General features: G+C 44.5%; 1 protein-coding gene across 2 annotated transcripts in view; it reads right to left on the reverse strand.

Annotated features, from left to right (window-relative positions):
• LOC124544843 (myrosinase 1-like) overlaps nt 1-20,995 on the reverse strand; it is a 523,720-nt gene that overhangs the window by 327,843 nt on the left and 174,882 nt on the right. The window contains exon 1 of one of the 2 annotated variants that reach the window (XM_047123550.1): nt 17,644-17,762. The exons of the other annotated variant lie outside the window; for it this stretch is intronic. The gene's annotated coding sequence lies outside the window, so the exon portion shown is untranslated. Of the gene's footprint in view, nt 1-17,643; nt 17,763-20,995 lie in introns of those variants that run through there. 2 annotated transcript variants of the gene reach the window in all.

Consider the following 20,995-nt stretch of genomic DNA (forward strand, 5'->3'; position numbering starts at 1 on the left):
ACGGTTGCGAATGGTCCTCGCCGATACCCCAGGAGCAACAGTGTCCCTAATTTGCTGGGAAGTGGCGGTGCGGTTCCCTACGGCACTGCGTAGGATCCTACGGTCTTGGCGTGCATCCGTGCGTCGCTGCGGTCCGGTCCTAGGTCGACGGGCACGTGCACCTTCCGCCGACCACTGGCGACAACATCGATGTACTGTGGAGACCTCACGCCCCACGTGTTGAGCAATTCGGCGGTACGTCCACCCGGCCTCCCGCATGCCCACTATACGCCCTCGCTCAAAGTCTGTCAACTGCACATACGGTTCACGTCCACGCTGTCGCGGCATGCTACCAGTGTTAAAGACTGCGATGGAGCTCCGTATGCCACGGCAAACTGGCTGACACTGACGGCGGCGGTGCACAAATGCTGCGCAGCTAGCGCCATTCGACGGCCAACACCGCGGTTCCTGGTGTGTCCGCTGTGCCGTGCGTGTGATCATTGCTTGTACAGCCCTCTCGCAGTGTCCGGAGCAAGTATGGTGGGTCTGACACACCGGTGTCAATGTGTTCTTTTTTCCATTTCCAGGAGTGTAATAAAAGAACTGAGTCGGGGAATGCTTTATTGTGTCTGTCTTCCAGTGTTGACTGCTCACGGGGCTTGCGCAACTAGCACACCGACCAGCTGCTGTGGCGTAAGTGCCAAACGGAAGTACTGTGGACTCGTGAACGCGTATTGGAGAGACCGCGTCTTCATCTACATGTTTGCAGCAAGTAATGTGAAATCAAATGAAAGTTGTTGTAATTCAATGCAGTGAGTAAAAGCAAAAATGGCATTCAAAAAATTTAGAAAACATTTGTGATCGAGTCTGGTATTTCCATTAATGATATTAACTAATTAATATAACTTGCTAATTTATGTAGGTTACTAATTAATACTGAGATCGGTAGAGGAACGTGTCGTGAAGTGGCCAGGGCGGGAAAAGTGGCCGCTGCATATTTTTTCACCTGAACAGCGCTGCGAGAAGTGGTCAGACCAGTTCTAATATACATTTAAAGTAAGTTACGATCGGTCGCGAAATGGAAACGACTATGAAAATCCGATAAAGCTTTGCAAATATGTGTTGGGCAGTGTCTCCAGTATGACTGTAGGTAGAATTACGTCGCTCTTTTCATTCCTGAGCTCTTAGTGAGCGCGTAAAGATGTTATAGAAAATAGTGTCTCCCGCCAAGTACGAGCGCCTGGTGAGAATTTTCCCCTGAAGCCATGCAACCAACATTGGTTCAAATGGCTCTGAGCACTATGCAACAAACATTACATAACTGTCGTGCGGTTTCTTCTTCAAGACAATTCTCAGCCTCGTTCTGCAGGAGCAATGAAGATGTTCCTGCTTCGTTTCAATTGTAAATGTTTGGTTACCCACAATACAGCCCGTAATTGTCTCCCACTGAGTTTCATCTCTGCTCAAACGAACCGCTTGCTATGAAGACAACATTTTGGCACAGACAACAAGCTTTAGGCCAGCGTAGAGAATTGGCGGAAAGCACAGGCGGCTGCCTTCTATGATAAGGGTATTGGAAAGTTGGTACAACGCTACGACGAATGTCTGAGTCAGAACGGCGACTTAAGCAAAAAACTCTGACTATAACTGGGCTAATGGAACAGAACAGAAGACGAATGGGTAGCTCTGAGAGATGACATAATGAGGGGCAAGATCAAGTAGGCAACAAGATAAAGCTCGGAAGAAATTCTTGGATAACACGGGATACTGAATGTGTTAGACGTAACTGCAAAGTAAAAAATAAAAAATGCAGAAAATGGAGCATGCAGAAGGGCACACAAACGCTTCAGAAATTAAATTGGTCGGTAGTGCAAAATAGCAAAACAGCAACGACTATACGAGAAATCCCAAGCTGTAGCAGCCTGCATGACTAGGGGATACATAGATACTGCACGCATGACTAGAGGGAATATAGGCGCCACCTGTAGGAAAATTAAAGACGCCTTTGGAGAAAATAAAAAGCACCTGCAACAGTGTTAAAACCTGCGATGGTGCGTCCGTACCAAGCAAAGAAGGGGAGGCTGGAACGTGGAAGGAATATACAGTGAACATAGGGGAAACAGACTTGAAGACAGCATTATAAAAGGGAAGAAGAAGCACATCAAGATGATATGCAACATATGATACTGCGAGAAGAATCTGACAGAGCACTGAAAGATCTAAGTAGAAACAAAGCCCCTAGAATAGACGACATAACCTCAGAACTACTGATAGGCTTGGGAAAGCCAGCCATGACAAAACTCTTGTAACTGGTATGCGAGATATATGAGGCAGGCTCAGTACATAATCATTCCAAATCTTACTGTGTTACTGCGAATTCTAAGGTTGTATCTACAGCTACATGCGTACTCTGAAAAACACCGCGAAATGCGTAGCAGAGGGTAAGTCCTATTGTAACAATTATTAAGAGTTTCTTCCCGCTCCATTAACGTTTGGAGCGCGGAACTAATGACTGAACGTCTCTGTTCGCGCAGCAATTATTCTAATCTTATCCTCAAGATTCCTATGTGAGCTATACGTAGGAGGTTGTAAAATATTCCTAGAGTCATCATTTAAAGCCGGGTCTTGAAAGTTTCTTAGTAGACTTTCTCGGGATAGTCTGTCTTCAATAGTCTGACAGTTCATTTCCTTCCGAATGTCTGTGACACTTTTCCGCGGATCAAACAAACCTGTGACCATTCGTGCTGCCATTCTCCGAATACGTTTAGTGTCCCCGTCAGTCCTATTTGGTATGTGTCTCACATACTCGGGTTGTATTGTGAATGGGTCACATGAATGATTTCTAAGCACTCTCTTTTGTAGACTGATTGCACCAATAAATCGACGTGTACCACCTGCTTTGCCGGCCGGGGTGCCGAGCGGTTCTAGGCGCTACAGTCTGGACCTGCGCGACCGCTACGGTCGCAGGTTCGAATCCTGCCTCGGGCATGGGTGTGTGTGATGTCCTCAGGTTAGTTAGGTTTAAGTAGTTCTAAGTTCTAGGTGACTGATGACCTCAGCAGTTAAGTCCCATAGTGCTCAAAGTCATTCGAACAATTTTGAACCACCTGCATTACCCCCGACTGAGTCTACGTGATCATTCCATTTCATATCCCTACAAAGTGTTACACCCAGGTGTTTGTATGAGTTGGTCGATTCCATCAGTGCCTCATTGATTTTATAGTCATCGGATATTTCGTTTTATCGTTTGTGAAATGCACACTTTTATATTTGTAGATACTTAAAGCAAGTTGCCAATCTTTGCACCACTTTGAAAACTTATCAAGATCTTACACGCAGCTTCTTTCAGATGGTACATCATAGATAACTGCATCATCTGCAAAAAGTCCGAGCTTACTATTAACAGTGTCCGCAGGCTCACTGACATACAACATATATGGCAAGGGTGCCAACACACCTCGTTGGGGCACGACCGATGTTACTTCTACATCTGACTATGACTCTCTATCGAAGATAACATGCTGTTTCCCCCCTACAAAACGTCCTTAATCGAGTCACAAATTTTACTTTATACAACATATGATCGTACTTTTGTCATTAAGCATAGATGCGATACTGAGTAAAATGCTTTTCGGAAATTAAGAAATACTGCCTCTACCTGACTGCCTTGATCCACAGCTTTCAGTTTGTCATGTCAGAAAAGTGTGAGTTGGGTTTCACATGATCGGTGTTTTCAGAATGCATGCTTGTTGGCATTGAGGTCATTTTGTTCAAAATACCTCATTCTAAGATTCTACAACAAATTGGTCTCAAAGTAATTGGACGGCAGTTTCGTGGATCACCTCTACTACCCTTCTTGCTGGCGAGTGTTACCTATGGCCGACTTCAGCACCAACAGACGACCCATAGTCAAGGAAAGAAACGTCCCCGACGCCACTGTGTGGAATATCCTGCACGACATGGGCACACATCTGTTCGAGAATCGGAAGGTACAACACCTGTCAGCTGATGACTTTCCCCAGCACTTGGAATTCTGTCAATGGTATCTACACCAAACGGTAAACATCCCTGACTTCCAAACGTGTCTTTTGTTTACTGACGAATTTGCCTTTACAGTGGAAGGAACATTGAAAAGTCACAATACTACATCTGGGAGTCGCGAACTCCCAAAGCAATCCGTGTGTTTCACCATCAAGAGAGATTTATCGGAGAAAGTCCCGTTAGCGATAAGGCAGAGATTGAGTTTCCAGCACGACAGGAGCCCACCTCGGCGTGCCTTTGATGTCTGGGAACGTTTAGACAGCCAGGGCTGGGCCACCAAACTCACCCGACCTCCCTCCTGTGGATTCCTCTCTGTGATGGGAGATAAGGAGTGCGAGACGCCGTTCGGTGAGGCTGCAGCCGTTATTCGGGAAACGCCTGGTCGTTCTGAATGTGGTGGACCAGCGATGCTCAAAATGTGCTCCGCGAGCTCTGGAGCTCTGCGAGGGCTCCGGTTAAATGAAAAAGAACAAAAACCCACCAAGTCTTGTCAAACATTGATAAAAACAGCAGGTATCAAATCAGTGTTGCTTTTATAAACGTTATTTTCTTTCTCCCACAGGGGAACCTCCCCATCGTACCCCCTTCAGATTTAGGTATAAGTTGGCGCAGTGGATAGGCCTTGAAAAACTGAACACAGATCAGTAGAGGAAACCGGAAGACGTTGTGTGGAACTATGAAAAAAATAAGCAAAATATACAAACTCAGTCGTCTACGCGCAAGGTAGGCAACATCAAGGATAAGGTGAGCTCAGGAGTGCTGTGGTCCCGTGGTTAGCGTGAGCAGCTGCTGAATAAGAGGTCCTTAGTTCAAGTCTTCCCTCGAGTGAAAAGTTTAATTTTTTATTTTCAGACAATTATCAAAGTTCAGGCACTCACACGTAATCAACTTCGCTCTCCAAAATTCCAGGACATGTTCATATTTGCTTGGACATGTAACGGAACTGAAATGATGGTGGGCTGACAGTAATTTGGAGCCCGCGCGTCGGAAACGGGCGTGCTGGTGTGAGACTGCCAGTGAGTGCACCCTGATGCCATCTATTGGCGAAACTGGGAATTTAGCGCTGCCTCTCAGACAATGCACTAAGATATCGGAGTCAAATGTATTCTTTTTCTTGGTAATTATAAGCTATTACTGTATGATTTAATGTTATAAAGCGCTAGTAGTAAATTATTATGACTGGTATGAACTCCAGGGTAATAAATATAAATATTCTTAAATACTAAATGATTTCGGTGAAAAGGTGGTAGGGGAACGCCCCCACTCTTGGTGATACGAGCGTAGCTAGAGGTAGCTGGAGACACAGGGACTGAACAATGGAATGGCCTGGGGAGTGTTGACGTGACCGGACGTGCATAACTGTGCTCACGCAAAAGTGACTGTGCAACAGCGAAAAGGAGAATATCGTCGCCGTTTGTGGAGTAGAACGCGACGAATGGTTGTCGAAGCCGTCTCTATGCCACTGGTGCTGATTGTAAGAGTTCCTGCGCCCAGATTTTATGGCGGACGTGCAGTAGCTTATACGAGTGCTACAGCTCGTAGTTCCAGCCGCCATTAAGGGCATGAGGCGTGAAGAGGAAGAGCTGCGTTAGCCACATGCATCTCACCACCAGCACCGACACGTCTACCCAAGGCAAGACTGCTTGAAATTGTTAAGTCGAACTTTGTATACATGTAAAAGGAGAATACCAGTTTTCTTTGTGCAAGTGCAGAGGACAGAATATAGTAATGAGTAAAATTACGACGCATGTTGTTCATTGTAAAGTGTAGTAACCTGAAACATAGTGTAGTGAAATCAGACTGAGGCCACCATCGCCTCTTTCATTTACAATTCTTTTGGTTGTAGAATACTTTAGCGTTTAAGAATGTAGAAAAGAGCAATGGTCACACCAGAATGAGTCGCCTATTTATAGTTACTTAAATTTTTCTGAGTAACCTTTCAAGTAAAGTCACTTAACTAATTCTATAGCAATTGTCCAAAGAGTAATATCCCAAAATCATTAAATAAGTTGAAGGGTAGAAGTTTGTTAACCTAAGTTGCTTAAATTGTCTTGGTGGCAATTACCAAGCCAACTCACAGAAATTGAGAGAGTATTTGCTTTGTAGAATCACCTAGAATCATCAGAAATAGTAATATTCAGAATTAAGTTTAAAATTCAACTCAAGCCGTTTCACTTTGAAACGAGCCAAAAAATTGATTTATTCTTTTGCTCCTTCAGAGCTGGCGACCGTAGTTATAAGTATTTTCAGGAGGATTCGACGGTAAGTCTGCTGCTCTCGTCGTGCTGATAGGATTACCCACTGCTGCTAGCAGTGGTGATTGGATACATAAGCTCACTACCAAGTTAAGTGGGTCAGGTAGGCAGTGTTACCGTGTGAACTGTAGGGCACTGTAGGCCGTGGATCGAACCCGTTCAATCATCACAGCTCTTTGAGAAATAGTCCGGTTAGGAGTGTACTAATCCAATAGGTAAATACTGGCGAGTAACGGTCAAAAATGTATACGCAAGTGAATTTAGCAAGGTCCATGTAGCACCTAGTTAATGTGGTGTAATGGCGAGGGTAGGAGTGGAGTAAAAGTGAGCTGAGCTTGTGGCAGCTGTGCTGTCTTCAAAGATTAATAACGCCAGAATTCACTACTAACTCTTACCATTAGGGCTGAGCTATTTACGGTTAAAATACGTAGCAGTAAGCGCAAAGGCGTGACAGCTACAAGTCCGTATTGGCTTTATACATACGGAAGTAAGAAGCGGGTCATTCTGTCAGTGGAGGGGTTAAAACATCGGAGTCACTTGAGAACATACCCCATTTACTGATGGAAAGATTCGGCGGTTCGGTCGCAGACATATGCAGGATTTGACGGCCTGCACACGGAAAAATTTGAAAATGTTAAAAACATATGTTTTGACAGAGCACAGGGAAAAGTGTGCGACTGTGAAACTGTTGCATTCATTTGTTGCAGTTTATGTGACAAACTCTTATGTTTTCATCAATTTTTTGGGAGTGATTATCACATCCACAAGAAAACCTAAATCGGGCAAGGTAGAAGAGTCTTTTTACCCATTCGTCAAGCGTACAAAGTTAGGTGGGTCGAGAACATATTCCTGTCATGTGACGCACATGCCGTCACCAGTGTCGTATAGAATATCTCAGACGTTTTTTTCTGTGGAGGAATCGGTTGACCTATGACCTTCCGATCAAATGTTTTCGGTTCCCATTGGAGAGGCACGTCCTTTCGTCTACTAATCGCACGGTTTTGCGGTGCGGTCGCAAAACACAGACACTAAACTTATTACAGTGAACAAAGACGTCAATGAACGAACGGACAGATCATAACTTTGCGAAAATAAAGAAAGTAAACTTTTCACTCGAGGGAAGACTTGAACTAAGGACCTCTCGTTCCGCAGCTGCTCACGCTAACCACGGGGCCACGGCGCTCCTGAGCTCACCCTATCATTGATGTTGCCTATGTTAGGCATGGACTACTCAGTTTGTATATTTTGTTTACGTTTTTTATAGTTCCACACAACTTCTTCCTGTTTTCTCGACTGATCTGTGTTCAGTTTTTCAAGGCCTATCCACTGTGCCAACTTATAACTAAATCTGAGGGGGGTGCGATGGGGAGGTTCCCTTGTCAGTGCCTAACAGCCTAAACTGAGGCGCCAGGGAGCGTAATAGGTCTACATCAATGCCACGATTAGAAGGTAGAAACAAAAGAATATGTACGCATAGATATGTAGCGATTCGATACAGTAAAAATTAATCAGTTATGTCAAATCACGCCCTCTTCAGCGCCGATTGTTTCCAGTATTGTGTGAAGGTTACGACAGCAGACATAAAACACTACTGCTCCACACAGAGGTTAGATGGTTATCTTCAAGTAAGAGGTCAACAGGATTATTCGAACTAAGAGGTGAGTTACAAGCGTTTATGACTGACTGCATTTGAAATTAAATTAGCGTCTGAGCTATGCAGCTTGCTTGTTCAGAGTAGCTTTCTTGAGAGATACATTAGGAAAAACTAATGAATTAAATCTATGTCTACAAGGAAAAGAAACAAAGATTTTAAATATTAAGAACAAAATAGCCGCCTTAAAAAATTAGATTTTTGCATTGTTTGTGTTGCGAAGAGAGAACTAGAAAGCTATTTAACACTAAATCTGTTCGTTGGCGAGGCAGCAGAAATACTAAATGATATAGGTGAAGAATTTGGCCGATGACTCCATGATATGGTTCAAATGGCTCTGAGCACTATGGGACCTAACTTCTAAAGTCATCAGTCCCCTAGAACTTAGAACTACTTAAACCTAACGAACCTAAAGACATCACACACATCCATTCCCGAGGCAGGATTTGAACCTGCGACCGTAGCGGTCGCGCGGTTCCAGGGTGTAGCCCCTAGAACCGCTCTGCCATCCCGGCCGGCTCCATGATATGCGCGTCTTTTGATAAGTACTGTATTTTCCTGATAATAAATGCATGGGTTCAGAATACTTTTATGCGGAATTTGCCGAGGCCAGAAAATACGTCAAACGAAATCTATGAATCTTTTTTAGAAATGACAACAGATTCAAACATGGAATCATTGTTCAAGACGATGTCATTTGATGATTCCTGGTGCCCCGTTCTCGACAAATATCCACGACTTACTACACTGTTCTTCTCCCGTTCCCAACAACATACTTCTGTGAAACGGCATTCTCAGAGTATGTAGCTACAAAAACAACATATCGCATCAGACTGGATGTTGAAACTAACGTGCTTTTTCAGCTCTCTTCCGTCAACAGTGAGTCAAACATAAAAAGCAACTTTCCACCGCCCATTAAAAGGAAACAATTTCCAATACGGAATGTTGCAACAGTGCGCTGGTACCTCACCCAGTCAAGGTCGTCTTGCCTTCGGCGTGTGCCAGTATCTCCGTGTCGCCCCACGTTGTCGTAGCAACGTTGTTTTCTGTTGCAGTATTGACAGGACAGAAGAACAAATTCTAGAGGTAAGCGAACTGTGATGCATCATTGGCACAGTTAAAAAATACGACCTACCAAATTAATGTGTGCCATCCACAATAACGTGAAATATCAGACTCTCATCGTTATTTGTGTAAGAGTACTTGTTATGGTGTGTGTATCAGCAAACGTTGCTGGCTTCTTCCACAAAGGTCTGATCTGCCGCGTCTTTCGAAATGTTTGCACGTGGTGCTATTTCGCCCCGTACACGTGAAGCTATTTCCGCTCAGGCAGATTCTAGAGAACACGTTTTCTTGATTTCTTTTCGGAAAAAGGCCGACTGCTTCATGGTCCGAGGATGGTGTGAGGCGAGCATTAACAATTGTTATAGGCAGCTTCTTTGCATAAAGTGCCTGCAATGTGGCACGTGGTTTCGCGATGTGCGTGTCGATGTTATACGACCAAAAATGTTGACTTGTGGTAAATGCTTGTGATTTTGACACTGAAATACACTGGACGGAATAGATTCCTGACTGGGGGGTATAGCCCCATCATTTTTATATACTGTGATTTGTGCCTTCTTCAGATGTTTGTTTAATAATTTTTCATGTAAAGGAATTTCGATCCGCTATATACTGGAATGTATTCACAATTAAAATATCATAATTGTATCGCATTGACAGATTTTTTAGAAAGTTTCATATCATATTATACAGGGTGAAGTGGAATTCGTGCACTCGTGCTTGGCAGCGCGATAAAAAAATGTGTCTCCCAAAATTTCGTCTGGCGTGTACGTCTGGCAGAAAAAGGACGTTAAAGAGTGACAATCTGGCAACACTGTAAACATATGTATGGTGACTACCTCTGTCTGCACTAACTGGTTGTACTGTGCATTTGGTGCAGTGTATAAAGTGTTGCGTTACTATGCAGGAGGTCGAGGGTTCGATCCTAGGGTGAGACATACGTTTTTTATTTGGTAAAAGTAGTCCATGTGGTACAGTATCTGGCATCTTAATCGTCAACAGCGATTGCAGCGGTCCTCTAGAAAACATTTTCGCTTACACACTACAATCGTAGAAATGGAAGACTGGTCAGCTTTGGAAGAAGCCCTTTCCACGTTGTGGGCGTGAATTTATTCGCACGACTTCATCTACTAGATGCGAAACCTGTTGGCTCTGAGCACTATGGGACTTAACTGCTGAGGTCATCAGTCCCCTAGAACTTAGAACTACTTAAACCTAACTAACCTAAGGACATCACACACATCCATGCCCGAGGCAGGATTCGAAACTGCGACCATAGCGGTCGCGCGGTTCCAGACCCTAGCGCCTAGAACCGCTCGGCCACTGCGAAACCTGTTTTCTTTGTACCTTTCTCCAATGGTTCCATACGGAAATGCCCTGTGGTTAGGGCCTCCCGTCGGGTAGACCGTTCACCTGGTGCAAATCTTTCGAGTTGACACAACTTCGGTGACTTGCGTCTCGATGGGGATGAAATGATGATAAGGACACCACAACACCCAGTCCCTGAGCGGAGAAAATCTCCGACCCAGCCGGGAAACGAACTCGGGCCGTTAGGTATGACATTCCGTCGCGCTGACGACTCAGCTACTAGGGTCGGACATGATCCCATAGATTAGTACCAACTATTGTTCTTGCCTCGTTTAGGTCGATTACATTTAGTTAGGGCCTTACGTTACCAGCAGAAGTAGAAACTTGCTTTGTGAATAATGTCCAAAAAATGGTTCAAATGGATCTGAGCACTATGGGACTTAACTTCTGAGGTCATCGGTCCCCTAGACTTAGAACTACTTAAACCTAACTAACCTAAGGACACCACCCACATCCATGCCCGAGGCAGGATTCGGACCTGCGACCGTAGCAGCAGCGCGGTTCCGGACTGAAGCGCCTAGAACCGCTCGGCCTCAGCGGCCGGCGAATAACGTCCAAACTCGGTTATTATTTGTATGTGTTATCACCGTGGTCCCTCTAATTATACCTTTCAACATTCAGTCTGGTAACCGCATGCTGTTTACTACGTATCTCAATGTATTATTATTATTATTATTATTATTATTATTCTATCGATAGGATTGTGGAAATATCACGTCTATTGCCGTTAGGGAATCAGTGTAATTCGAAACCGAATATTTCACAATTAGCGGTGTCGGGATGAATCGTGCAGAACAATATCTGTCAGAAGGGTAATGCGCATTAGGTGGAACAGCTGACAGGACTTAGGGCGTGTTTATACCCGTATGCTCCGTCCGCAAGACAGGGACTAGTTGCGGGCGGCGTGAGACACCCGTGACAGACTCCAATGTGCGTACATGTATAGACATATAGAATTTTCTCATTGTAAACCGCTAAACCAGTGTGGCAGATGTATGGCATACACAAACGATGAATATGTGGATATGCTTCTGGTCCCTGGTGCATCTGCTAACCGGTCTGGTGTTGCTCGTGAATATGCCGTTAGATATCCTCGTCGATTCTATCCAGATAAAAATGTGTTTCGTCGTATGGAGCTGCCCCTTCGGGAGTCAGGTCCTCTCATTCCACCATCGCATGACATAGTGCATGGGGGCTTAATTAAATATAATTGAAAATATTTTTAGTTTTTAGTAGCTGTATGTCCGATTACGCTGTGTCTCGTAAACGGTTGGCCCTGACTAGAATTATTACGCTATCTGACTGCAAAGAACAACAACAAAGAATTAAATGAAAATTTTCATAAACACAGTTAATTAATTAAGTCCCCAGCAACTATAAAACCTACAAAACCCAAGCACAAATGTAATTGTTCTGTGTGTGGAAGTATAACTCAACGTACACATCTGGCACGGTTCTTCTTCAACAAGACAAGAATTTTTAAATACCAATTATACTGACGTTATAAAAGAAAATTAGAAATACGATAATTGCGTAAGGAAAGCAGAATTACACTAATACAAGAACACACGCCAGATGCTTTGTTGACTGAACCTGTAATGACGCATTATTTAGGATACTGAGATTAAAAACAAACGGAGTTAATTACCTCATTTATATTGATAAAAATCATTCTAATCCTTACATTATATCTCAACCAGAACTCTCCAATATCACATCTCAGCAAGCACTGCCTAATAGCACATCTCAACAAACACTCTCTGCTACAACATCTCAGCACTGAATACTACGAGCTCTCTCCAAGCACTGACTTCTACGAGCTCTCGACAAGCACTGTGGAGGCGGCAGAATAATATTCTTTGGCGCAATCTCTGGCGCAGTGGCTCAGTGTAGCCACCTTTCAATAGGTCATCCAAGGACTCGCCGTACTCCAGCTACTGAGTAGCTATTCTGGAGGTCATACACCAAGAACATCAGCGAAGTACGCCTAGCGTAGCAAGGCAGGTGCATGTCTCGCAACACACTGTCCTTAACGCGTTGCAATAAGCATGGGCTGCACCCCTATCATTATGCTTCCGAGCAACACCTGCGTTCTGCACATCGCCAACAGAGAATGCAATTTTGTGAATGGTTCCAACAACAACAGGTAGCCAACGATGACTTTGGGAACACCGTTCTATGGTCAGATGAACCAGCAGTCACTCGTGAGGGTGTCTTGAACATGCGCAATGCCCACCATTGGTGTGAGGTTAGCCCACACATCACCGACGACCGTGGATACCGAGTTCGCTTTGGTATCAACGTCTGGGCCGGAATATTGCCCGACAGGTGGTTGGGCCCTACATGTTGCCTGATCGGTTGAAGTCACGAAGGTGTCATGCATTCCTCTCGAACTATCTGCCTGATGCGATGGAAGAGCTTCCACTACATATTCGGCAGAAGATATGGTTTCAGCGTGATTGTGCACCTCCACACTATGGAATTAATGTGTGACAGTATTTGGACAGAACATTTCCAAGGAAATGGATCGGACTTGGAGGTACATTTCTATGGCCACCGCTTTCACCTGACCTAAACCCCCTGGATTTCTTCTTGTGGGGACACCTGAAGGAGCACATGTACTCTATTCAGCCGACGAATGTGGAAGAATTGGTGGCGTGTGTTCATGCTGCTCCTTTGATGCCAGGGGACCAAAGCTGTAAGATCCGGCGGGCTGCGCAATGTTTGGACCCGGAGGGAGGTCGCTTTGAGCATCTAATGTTCTGAGGACAACGTATTCTGTTGTGAAACTCATGCGGTTATTAATATGGACATCATTACTGTCACTGGTTGCTAATGTGCGACATCTGAGCGCTCATATTACATGTAGTGTAAATGACAAGTAGATGCTGTGTTATTGTACTGTGCTGACATCTTTAGCATCTCCAAACTGATATTGCTTTTGTAGTTATTCTGTTCTATGACAGGTCATTTGTTTCAACTGTATTTTTTTATTAATCTAACCACGCATTTGTTATGTTCACCGTTACAAAATGTTGTAAATTTAGAATACGCGTGACCCAAGAAATGCTGTGTATTACAGAATGAAGTGGCAGAATTAAATTATCAAATCAAAAAAATGCGCCCCAACCCACGATCGAGCCTTCGACCTCCTGCAAAACTTTATACACTGCTCCAACTGCACAGTACAACCAATGTGTGCTGACAGAGGTGGTTACCATGTATGTGGTTACTGTGTTGCCAGATTGCCACTCTTTAACGTCCTTTTTCTGCCGGATGTACTCGCCAAACGAAATTTTGTGAGAGAGATTTTTTTATCGCTAGCATGTGAGGAGTCGCGCTGCGAATTTCGCTTCACCCTGTATAGGGCTTATAGTTGAAATGATCGGAATAGTCCCACGGTACCCCAGTCTTATTTTGTGTTTTGTATTATTGTGTGTTGTTTTTTATAATGTTATGTAAGTTACTAGTCAGTAATGTGCCTATTGTTGTGTGATTTTCATTATGTAACTGAACTGTAACTATAGAATAAACATAAAACCAGGTTTTGCTTATTTTAGGGCTCGGTTAAATACTTAGAGTTTCAAAATAGTTCCATCGCCAAAGAGGTTTGAGAACCGCTGTGCTAGACAATCATTAGCACACAGACACCAGCTGTGCTTGAACGTAAACGGACGACATTTTCAGCAAAATGAAAAAAAAAAAAAACAATATTATTCATCGCACGGAAGTCTGTACGCAGCCTCTGAACACCCCTAGCGTCAAAATCTTCAAGGACCCATAGTAGGGAACCGGTACACTTGTAACCTGCTTGTCAGATATCTCCTCTAAAGAGTCCAAAATTTTGTATTCGTAGTTTTTTTGCGCCCTATATATGCGAATAAAATAAGCCGAAAGGGGAAACAGGATCAATACAGTATTTTTTACTTAAGATAAGGGTAGGAAATATATTCACATCATTGCAACAGTTAAGTTACCTTGTTTCACCTACTCCAACAGAAAAGGAAAATGTTAGCTAAACACAACTCTCGCAAACCCGCCTTATTCAGCGCTGTTCCGTATTGGTGGTAAGGCGTGATTCATGTTCGACAGGTTTACAAGACAGATGCTGGAAATACACACTTCATTTTCTTTTAGACACAATCACAGAACTACAGAACTATGATTAGAATCACTGCCAGTTTCGGCCGTACTCTGCTTATCTTACTGAGACTGTGTATGCTACATACAGGCTGCCTCCGTCCTCGATCAGTTCACAGCGTACGTTGCTCTAACTTTCTCCGCCAAGTTGAAGTTGCGCTTCGTTTTGGGGCTTCATTTCTATGTCTCCACGCTTGAATGGGAGAACCCATCGCAACAGACAGCAAGTGTCGGCATTGTTGCCGCAGAGAAAGGCAGCTTTATTCTTTGAAACGGCTGCAGTATCAAAAATATCCCAAGTGTCAGAGTTGATGATTGTAGTTATATCTAAACGTCAGAAGAAAAAGGAATTTATAGGAATGGAACAAACTGGAGAATGGTTCAAATGGTTCAAATGGCTCTGAGCACTATGGGACTCAACTGCTGAGGTCATTAGTCCCCTAGAACTTAGAACTAGTTAAACCTAACTAACCTAAGGACATCACACACATCCATGCCCGAGGCAGGATTCGAACCTGCGACCGTAGCGGTCTTGCGGTTCCAGACTGCAGCGCCTTTAACCGCACGGCCACTCCGGCCGGCAAACTGGAGAACGAAATTTTGTACAACCCCGGAAAGGAATACACTTCCCATCTCTCGAAAAGTCATTCCCGTGATACTATGTAACAATGACCAATGTTATGAAATGAGAGGCCAAAATCATTCAGTTACAGCGGTGGGGCTTGTCTTCAGATGGTCGACTGCGGATGGTGTGAGGAAAGGCAACATCAGATTATTCTGCCAGAGCCGGCCGGGGTGGCCGAGCGGTTCTAGGCGCTACAGTCTGGAACCGCGTGACCACTACGGTCGCAGGTTCGAATCCTGCCTCGGGCATGGGTTTGTGTGGCGTCCTTAGGTTAGTTAGGTTTAAGTAGTTCTAAGTTCTAGGGGACTAATGACCACAGCAGTTAAGTCCGATAGTACTCAGAGCCATTTGAACCATTTATTCTGCCAGAGCGTACGTTGTTGCTATGTTGTGCTGATTTCGCTGTAAGAGAAGTGTTAAAGCCGAAAATGCAAGCAGTTGACTCACCTGAATAATGGGCTGAAACCGTAAAGAAATGCAGAGTAAGTAGTCTCTAGTTAGTCACAGAAATGACGAACTTAATCTAAAGTAAGTAGTAGCAAAAAGGTAACTGTCGGTAGCATGGGGAAGCGACAAACGTTCAGTGTTACAGACTGTGCACTGTAACAGCAGTTTTCCTTCCGTGACATCCAGAAGAAAAAATTCAGTGTATAAAAGGGGGTAGAAAAATACATTGTGCTACACATTTTCACGACGAAATACGGTCGTGCCAGATGAATTAAAAAGTCAATATACGACGGTATTGCGTCCTTCATTAAAATTTACAATATTGTCTCCTTCATTAAAATTTACAGCTCCTGTGTATGAATGTGCTGCAGTCCGCCCCGGTAGCTGAGTGGTCAGCGTGACGGATTGCAGTCCTACGGGCTAGGGTTCGATTCCCGGCTGGTCGGGATTTTCTCCCCTCAGGGACTGGGTGTTGTGCTGTCTTCATTATCATTTCATCCCCATCCGGCGCGCAGTCCTCCCAATGTGGCGTCGCATGTAATAAGGCCTGCACCAAGGCGGCCGGACCTGCCCCGTAAGGGGCCTCCCGGCCAAAGAAGCCAAACGCTCATTTCCATTGTGCTACAGAAATCACGAATCCGAATCTGAACATACTTCTGAAATCGAGGAGTTTCATTGCGGCGTGTACTTCGAGACAAATTTGCAAAAGAAACACGTTTTGCAGTTTGCTTCATTCAAATTTTGTTTATTTCGTTAGTGTTCTTTGTGTAATGGAAACAAGCCCTGTCGTACGAAAAAAATTTCAATTAAAAAGTCTTCACGTGACACAGTATTTAGGTGTGAGAAATTTGAAAGGTGAAAAGAAACAATAAATAATTTTGCAATTAAGTCACACAGTATCTAGTGCATTTCGACGCTTGTTTAGTGTTGGTATTCCCCCTAGGTGTAAATCTGCAAAAGTTACGTGCCTGCTAATAGCTGGAATTTAGAAAAACTTAATTTTAAATGTGAACATTTTTAGGTTAGAATTTACCGTGACTGCTATTGACATTAAATGAAACAACAACTTTTACTGTTACCAGTCACTGTTTATTTATAGGGTGCAGTAAAATTTCCGCTACCAGACACAATAGAAGGTTATTTATATCTTACACGACCGGTTTCGGGCTTGCGCCCATCCTCAGGTATTTATACATTTATGTGCATGTTTATATTGTTGGAGATCAATAAAAATGAAGCACCATTATTATAGTTACGCTGTGGTGACAGTGTTTTCCATTTAGTTGCACACTTATTATCATTTTCACGTCCATATTTCAGTTTTACAAATTTTAGCTGCATATTTCACTATTACGATGTGCACTCGTGAAATACACCGTGTTTACATACAAACATGTGGGCTATGGCCTTGACTGGTAGCGGTAATTTTTCTACACCCTGTGAAGGAACAGGAGTTCAACAGCATGCACTATGGATAACATTCATTTACTGTTTGTTACCTCCACGACGCGTTTCACGGGTTTAAACTACATCATCAGGTTTGATTTACATTTGTTAGTATGACGTGTGTGTGTGTGTGTGTGTGTGTGTGTGTGTGTGTGTGTTTGTTGTGTTACGATTTTTTGAAGGAACTTGGGGCACTGTATAGTGCAGACAGTTCCTCGACAAAATCGTAACACAGCACACACATAGATGTCATAACAACAAATGTAAATCCACCTGATGATGGAGGTTCAAACCTTTGAAACGCGTCGTAGATATACAGTGACTGGTAACAGTAAACTTGTTGTTTCATTTAAAACTTAATTTTCTCGCGACGAACTTTGTTAGGATTTCTCGTTTCAGTGAGCCATTCAGTTCTTGATACTGACGCGTTCGCTAGTATGAAAAGTTGACGGAAGTGTTGTTCAAGTGCAGAATGTGACTGGCGCAAATAGGACGCGCGAGTGCTGTATCTGTCGCCTGAGTACTGGTGTGTGGACGCGGTCTAGACGGACCGGCTGGCCAGTAGCTGTGTTCAGGGTGGAGGCGCTCCTGGTCCCTGGGGCCGGCAGCGCGGCACGTGAGCGACGTACCTGTCCCGTCTGTAGCGGCAGCAGCCCTGGAGAGCAGGCAGAGGCAGAGGCAGAGGCAGGGGCAGTGGAGGTGCAGCGCCGGCGGCCGGTGGGTCGCGACTGGAGCTGGAGCGGCGCGACTGTCCAGGGCGCGGCAGGCGGACTGCCGGCGGCCGTGTGGGGATGTGATGCCGGGGCACGCCGCGGTGACTAAACTGCCGGCGGCAGTCGCTCACGTGCCACTCACTCACTCAGCCAGTCAGCAGTCGGTCACATTGAGAGGGCGGAGCGGCGCAGACAGGACACGGCCGTCAGAGTGTGCGCCCGACACTCCGCACTCGCGCGCAAGTGCCGCGGCTTCATCCACATCACTACCCTTGCGGATCGCTTCAGAGTGATTGACGGAAAGTTACTTTAACCGTTGCAGTTATCAAGGTTCCTTCCCGTTCCAGTCTCCTCCTCCTCCTCCTTCTTCTTCTTCTTCTTTATCGTCGCCTTGTCCCACGTCACGTAGGGTCGGCGTTGCTCTTCTGGATCCTTCTCCTCCATAGCGCTCTATCCATTGCCTCTTCCTTCTTCCATCCTTTTCCCATTAGGTCCCCGGATATCTTATCCTTCCACCTCATCTTCGGTCTTCCTCTCCTTCTCCGTCCATCAATCTTTGTATCTTCAACTCTGTTTCCCATATACTCTTCCCCTTTTCTCTCTAAGTGTCTGTACCACCTTAGACTGCTCTCTTGTATCTTTTTCCCCATGGGTCCCACTTTCACAGCTCCTCTAACAAATTCATTTCTAGTCCTGTCCTTCCTTGTAACCCCACACATTCACCTCAGCATCCTCATTTCCGCCACTTCCCGTTCCAGTCTACATTTGCACATACAGGATGATTTATGCATCGGAATAAACGTAAAATGTTTAGTAAACTTCTTTTAAAACTGCTTTAATTTCAGAGCTATGTAGCAGTGTAGGGATGACAAGCGCGACACAAACAACACAAAATTGATTCTTCTCCGAAAGCGACGTCGCGAAGGGACCCGAAGCTGAACACGACTACGTCCTGCACATTGACCCCGGACACCTTCAAAATTGTGTTCGTGTAGACGAAGACTGTGAGGTTCAGGACGCCTTACCGCTCTCTGAATGTTGCAGCCTCCGTTCACCTCATTCTGCACACCTGCACAACCATTTTTCGGTTCGCTGCTGTGGTTGTGTTGCATTCTCAGATGCAACGCCGTACACGAGCTCCTTAAGATGGCCCCAAAGGTACAAGTCCAGGGGGTTGAGGGGACCACACCCTGCCTATCTAACCCGTGTTAATTTCGGCAAGTATTTGACAGATTTATGAAAAAACTATTTGATGCAGGACCTTAATATTATTACTGTATGTTACACGATGCGAATGGAGTCAACTGTACTAAAATCTACTTTATCCATTTTATAGTTTTTAAGAAATACTTTTTTTAAATTAATTAACAAAAAATATTAAGTTGTTTCTGCAGAGAATATTTCTTTGTGAACTTCCTAATGGGGGAATATTAATGAATGTAGTACCAGAGGTGACTGTTTATGTTATGCAGAGTCTCTGAAAATTTCATTCATTTATCTATGATTGTTTCCGATATAATGGGGCATATGTACTGAAAATTTTAGTTTGCGGGATGATGGCCCTTCTTTGGCCTCTAGCAGGTCTTCCAGCTTCTTTTTCACATTCCCGGATGTTTGTCTTGCTTTCTTGGCCATATTAGATGCAGACCTGTCAGCATCGGCTATCCTCATTTTATCGCAATGTTGCAGCCCAGTGATCATATTTTCACCGGGATTAATTCCCAGCTTTTTCAGTACCCAACACATTCCAGTATTACCACAATTGGATGTAATAACAGCATCATGAACTCCTAGTTTCATTTTACGCATGCGTACAAATACAGTTTTAGGAAGTGGGTTCCAAATTATGCTGTTGAAACATTCATTTGGGTTCTGTGAGTGCCCATGCAGACATTTCCTTAGAAGGTCAGGATGAGCCAAGTCTCTGAGGATAGGTTTAATTGCTGTAATAACATCAGCAGGAAGAGAATGCTGGTGAGAATAAGATTCTCCAGTTGCCTAAGCCGAATTGTATTTGCACCACGAATTTTCTCCTGATGGACACAATTCATGACGTGCCTTATCATCAGTAGAGGACTTACGGAAGAATATGGCCCAAACATCTCTCTTCATTGCCTCCAGATTTTCTTTATTTCTCCTAATTGCCTACCTATAGTATACCTGCAAGTTTTCTGTTTCAGTTTTAGTTAACCGACCCTGTCCAGTCAACAATTTTCCATCTTCTAGTGTTTTTCCTCTCACATCAACAGTTTTCTCAGCCTTGTTCCCACGCGTTTTTGAACATGGCCTACACGTTCTATTTTGCTAATAATGGTATGTCCATATGGCTTAGAGTTGACAGTGGGTGACAGAAAAGTGGGCGTGGCACATAAACACACGTGGTAGGAAAATGCTCTTTAAATGCTCGAAAAAGAATTTTTTCAGCAAAATCCTTTTCAGAGTACTTGAATAAAACTTTAATCTATCGAAATATGATTAAAACCGAAAATCCATATTTTTCGACCTGAACCACGGTGAGGTCCCCTCAAAATACGGTGATCTGGGAGGGGTGGGGGCAAGCAACTGGTGCAGCACGACCTGCCCACTCATCGGGATAAGCAGGGCTGGGATACCCCAAACATTTAAACGTGAAGGGTCACCGCCGTGTGTAAACCATGAGAAGGTTCGTGTAGCGAGTGCGACACCATGAAGCAGGCCGCCCAGTTCACGTTCCAAAAGCTAGCGATACACCCCACCAGTCAGGTACTGTGAAATAACATGCGCTCCGAGTAACTGACCGTCCACTGTACCACACCAACTGTTGAGTGCAAAACGATGTTGATACCCTCATACTGTAGTTACGCGTTCATTCTCATACATACACACACAGACACACACACACACACACACACACACACACACACACACACACACACACACACTTGCATATTGTGGCCGTTCACGATACCCGCACGGGTAACGAGCCAGTAGCGACTTGTGACGTGTCGTGTCTGCCTGCATATCGACTGGTGTTGCTTTGTACACCCCAGTACACTGCTCGTTTGATTCTGGCACGAAATGCTTGTGTTTAGTTGAGTTCCGTCTGGTCTGTTGTACTCTACGATGCTGTTGCAGCCTAGGGCAGGTGTCATCTCCTGTAGCTTCTACAGGTGAAAGGGATCGAATTTCTGTCTCCGAAGAAGCCGCCATAAAGTTGATTCAGGAACCCCTACAGCGGCACTTACAGGGCTGATACTTACGGGCGGATCTCCATCTACCACTTCTAGGA

This window comes from Schistocerca americana, chromosome 8 (genome assembly GCF_021461395.2).
Source record: "Schistocerca americana isolate TAMUIC-IGC-003095 chromosome 8, iqSchAmer2.1, whole genome shotgun sequence".
Classification (NCBI taxonomy): Eukaryota; Metazoa; Arthropoda; class Insecta; order Orthoptera; family Acrididae; genus Schistocerca; species Schistocerca americana.